Below are 5,066 nucleotides of genomic sequence, written 5' to 3' on the forward strand. Positions count from 1 at the left end.
GCGCTTTTCTTCCTCGCAACGCTCATCTCTCTCTCTCTCTCCCCCACGGCCTCTCTCCGTCTCACTAAAAACCGTGCAGCGCCGTGGGGGCTGAAGTCAGCTGCAGTCGTCAGCGGCCAATAGGAGAAAGGCGCACATGCGCACGGCGCTGCTTCGGGACGCATGCACAGCGTACCTATCTCGTCTGCTCTCACCGGAACAAACGCAGAGGGCGCAGCAAACTCACAGCGTATAAAGCCCCTTAACAGCGTAAGATTACGAGGTGTGTGAATTGCCGTTGGGCGAATAATACACATTAAATGAACAGATGCATATTGCATACTTTGGAAGAAGAGGCGTTCAATGCTGCGCACCAGGTACCACCTCTACATGTCTACTGCGTTCCGCACCGCTGTACGGTTTTAGCGCGAGGTAGCGGTTGGGCCGAGCCACTACGTGCGCTCGATCTATGCGGCGCCACTCTCCCTTGGGGGGAGACCCCCTGCTGGATTTTTAAAACGTCTCTCTCATGCGAAACGCGTCTACACGGCGCTCCGCTGCGTAGCTTGACGTCAGCAGCTCTGCTTCCTCGTTTCTGCTGCTCGCTCTTCAAGCAAGCCAGCGGGCGCGCGACATGACGAGCGCGGAGGTGCGTCGACATAAGAGCAACGCGCGAGGTGCCTCACTTTGCTGGCAGCGCATGGCCCAGGCCTGTTCCGCGCTTCCTTTATTTTGACCCATGCCGCCGAGTCTGAGGAAGTTTCGCGCAACATGCAGCAGCAACACATCACCTAATTATGAAATCTATAGTCATTTGTTCACCGAACGTTGTTTTTTTTTTGGCAATGAACTTGCCAAACAATGAACTTTAATGATGTCATTCTTCGCTCAACTCATCAAGTGGAAGGAATGAAAATAATATTGTTGGGCTATGAACAGATGTAAATTTTAAGGTATAAAGATTTTAGGGTTGAGGTACTGCAGGCTTTCATAAGCTCAATCGCTGTCGATGTATTTCCCATTTCTCTCTACGTATCATCTGCAAGTCGTAAAAGTCATACTTTGTGTGGTCTCTGCATTAGCAAACACAGATGTAAGCTCTATGGCACAAGCGAACTTAGTGTGAGCAAGCGACAAAAAGAGAGACAAGAGCCATTTGCCTCTTATCTGCAGTTCACTGCAGAGAAGGGACATCCTTGCTTGCCTGGGACTGATTGGATAAATTAAATACCACTCTAATGCGCACCAGAGCCGTGACCTGCACGAGTAGCAGCTAGTTGCTGTGGCTTCCTTAACCATTACAGAGTGCCCTGCAATCAAAGACAGAACATTTTAGAAATCAAGATGGCACATGTTTCATAAAGATCATGTGGGTGACTTGAGGGGCCTTGTGATGAACTGGTAAAAAAAAGGGTAAGTGAGGCGGGGGAGGGGGGGGGGGGGGCGTACACTTGCCAGACTGCTGGCACACGTCTAGAACAGAATTTAAGAACTATTAAAAAAAAAGAGAGTTATGGAAGAGAGAGCGAAAGGAAATGTGGTTGAGGCAGATATGTTCACGGACAACTTCCTGTGGCAATGAAGGAAAAGCTATGGAGAAAAAGCATGCACAAAGAAAAATGTTACAGAAAATAGTTGCAAATTCTCATTCGTGTCTTAAAGCTGGGGAAGTGAAAACGTAAACATCCTATTTACAACAGAAAAATAAGAAAATTCACCGAGTGTCGAATTTTGATTACCTTTCTACTATTCTGCATTTGGGCAAATATGAAGCAGGTGTGAGTGTATCAAACCAAAAGGGCCATCAATATATGGCAGACTACTTGGCGCAGTAGCACATGTGCAGAAACTCTGCCCCCATAGTCTCCCTTTCATTGCCACAGGAAGTTGTCTGCGAGCATAGAGAGGAATAGCCACAAAAGCAACGTGCCTGTGTCCGATGTGGCTGCGTGCAACGTGGCTGTGTGCTTTTGTGTCGGCGTATAATAATCTGTTTTTCACTTATACGAATTTATGCAAACCTGCAACTTTTATGCTTTTTTCTTCTGTACCCCTCCCCCCCACTGTAATGTCTGAATGGGCGCTGTGGGTACTAAATAAATAAAATAAAAGCAAAAGCACCAATGAATATAATGAAGTTCAAAATGTGTTACGTACATCTTGAAACACTTCTGATTGGCCATTTGCTGCAAATATGAATGATATGGGCTAAGTATTTTAGTGAAAGGAGTTGGAAATGTTTGCTCTCAGTGCCAGTATGTCGTCATGTAGCAGGCTCACTTCTAACAATGTTGCTTCTAACAATGGCAATCTAACAATCAGGCAAGTGATTGGATGGGCGCTTTCCCAACTATGCTGGACATGTAATTCTTTTGATGTTGTCCGATCTGTTGTTCCTGTAGAGAGTTCATTCATGAACTCCATGAATGAGTAAACTTGGCAAATCTTGAATTAAAATTGTTATGTTCTGCTGTAGTCCGCTGTTAATAATTCTGAAGCTGCAAGAAATGTGGTGAACTTTCAACGGACAGAATTAAGTGGCAGCCGAAGCAGTAGGTGCATTTAGCAAGTAGCTCCTCCACAGGTGGTTGATCATGAGGACACATGCTGTTGACGTATGGCTTGAAATATGCATTTTCAATTAGTTCCAATACTGAGCACTGTTCAGTAAAACCTACTTGCGATTTGTAGCTGCAGTCGAGTCTAGCTTTTCCACAAAATATTTCACTCTTTCATAAGCAATATTCTAAATGCATCCCGATTCCTCAATTACTCAAGCAAAGTTGTGGTGTCAGGCTCCTTCCTTAAAAAACAATAGTATCTAACATTGCTACAAAATTTATTGGGCATATATTTTGCTGCGTGAATAGTGATGATCCCGCTGCGTCTGCTTATTGCCATCATGAACCACCGTGAGGGAAGCACGTTGGTGCCGTAAACTGCACAGCCAACGACAGATTCACTGCCCTGTTGCCTTTTAAACGGCAGCACGCCCTGCTAGGTGCTATGTTCGTTTGTGCTTGAAATGTTGGGAGCCCTGCAATCACAACGTGCAAGCGGGCATGTCACATGGCTTTTTTTTGTATTTTGCGGGCGTCTGCAGTAAGCGGAAAAACACTAATACTTAATAGATAGAAAGACAGAAACTGTTTATTTGGACATCTTGTAAATTGCTCTGCATCTTTCTAAATGGAATTTTTTCCCAGCTTTGTTGCTTTAGAAGTTGGTTAATTAATCTTGACTAATTATCTACTTAAGCAAAATACAAAAACAAGCGTGACACAATACATACAAAAGTCAGAAATATGCATTTGGTCGCATCGTCTTAGAGTGCATCAGCATATTTTAAAGCTCTGGCTAAAGTTAGCTTAAACATCCTGTATATAGGGGTTCGGGAAGGTGTCAGTCTGTAGCTTCTGCTACGAGGTTTATTAAGGCTTTTGTCCGGCGGCGGGAGCACTTATGTCGTTTCTATATTATAATGTAATTTCGTGTTAGGTGGTCAAGTTCTTTCCGGCCAACTTCAGGACCAGCCCGGTTGACGAAACCTCGGGCTAAGTTGTTTGCCACCTTATTCTCAAGATGTGACGTGTGGGCCAGGACCCATGTGATTCTAATGGATCTGACGCTGAAATTTTGCAGTTTTAGGTTAAGTATGGACAGCTGGGCTAGCTGGTTGTGATTGGCATTATGAACATCATTCCAGTGCACATTTGAACACGGACGAGAAGAGATGGACAACACGAACGCCGGCATGTTGTCCTTCTCGTCCATGTTCAAATGTGCGCTGGAACGATGTTTCATAATGCAATTTTAGGATTTGTTTGGTGGGTTTGTGGACCAACCCTTTTGCAAAGTTTCGAACGGTTGTCTTAGAGTCGCTAAAGTTCGTGTTGGCTTCTGTGCTTATAATGGCTAGGGCAATGGCCGTTTCCTCCACCTCGTATGCCTGTTTGCTCCTTGCAGAGGGGGCAGAGATCAATTTTAGGTCTGTGCCCACGATGCCTATCGAAAAGGCGCCATGATCATGGAGCTCTGCAATGTCTGTACGGACTGCTTCCTTATTGTTTGAATATTGCCTGTGGAGGGCTTTGGCTCTGGCCTTCCTCCTTTCTGCATGGTGTTCGAATGCATGTTTTTCGGGATTGGATCTATTCTCAGATACTTGTGTATGTCTCTCGGCATCGGCACAGCGATTTTTCACATGAGAAACAGCCTAATTCCGAGAAATGCGTTTGTCACTCTGTTGAGTGTTGCACACATCTTGTGTGCAAGATTCCACTAACACGCAATCACTCCGACTTTGATCAAATGGGAAGATGCAACAACTGCCTATGTGAACATACTGCTTCACTAAAAGGATCTTCTTCAGTTATCTTGCCAGCCACTGTCAAATACGAGGCTGAACTGCTACCTTTGAATCTAAAATAATAAGCACAACAAACAGTGTGCCTATGAGCTATTTGAAGCTTTTAGTATCTTCATATAGTCAGCTCCTGTCATTATTATATTTAGTGTTTTAGAAAAACTTTTATTGTATCTTAACATATGCAACATATGCAACATTGCAGAAAATGGTTTGTCTGCAAATAGACCTGCTGTTGTGCTGATCCTTTTTTGTGTGCTTTCTGCATTCTTTCATGAGCTGTTTTCAGAAATGAACCATTTGGTTGTTAGAGCAGTGTACTTGTCGTTTTGCCTGTGGCCTCTGTTGATCTGTTAGGTCTCCATTTTTAACAAGATGTATCAAACAAGCCAACTGAGCACTTCAAAGCATGCCATGATGTGCCAAAGTAATGCAACTGCTAAATACACTAAATGCACTTAAATATAGTAAGCGCCACATCTTGAGCTATTCACCGAAATAGTGAATCACAAAACTACCATGTGACAATTAAACTATACTGTTTATGTACAGCTGCTTCATTGCAGGGTCCACTGATGATGCACTTTCTGTGAGCTATGACAACATTCTTTTTGTTCCAGCTACAGAAAAGAGTGAATGCTATTCCCAGCAAATTCCTATAAGGTTACTGGCTTCAATGCAATCACATCTATGGGTGCACCTTTTTAACAAACAAGCCTCA

The sequence above is a fragment of the Dermacentor variabilis genome, chromosome 3 (genome assembly GCF_050947875.1).
Source record: "Dermacentor variabilis isolate Ectoservices chromosome 3, ASM5094787v1, whole genome shotgun sequence".
Taxonomy (NCBI): domain Eukaryota; kingdom Metazoa; phylum Arthropoda; class Arachnida; order Ixodida; family Ixodidae; genus Dermacentor; species Dermacentor variabilis.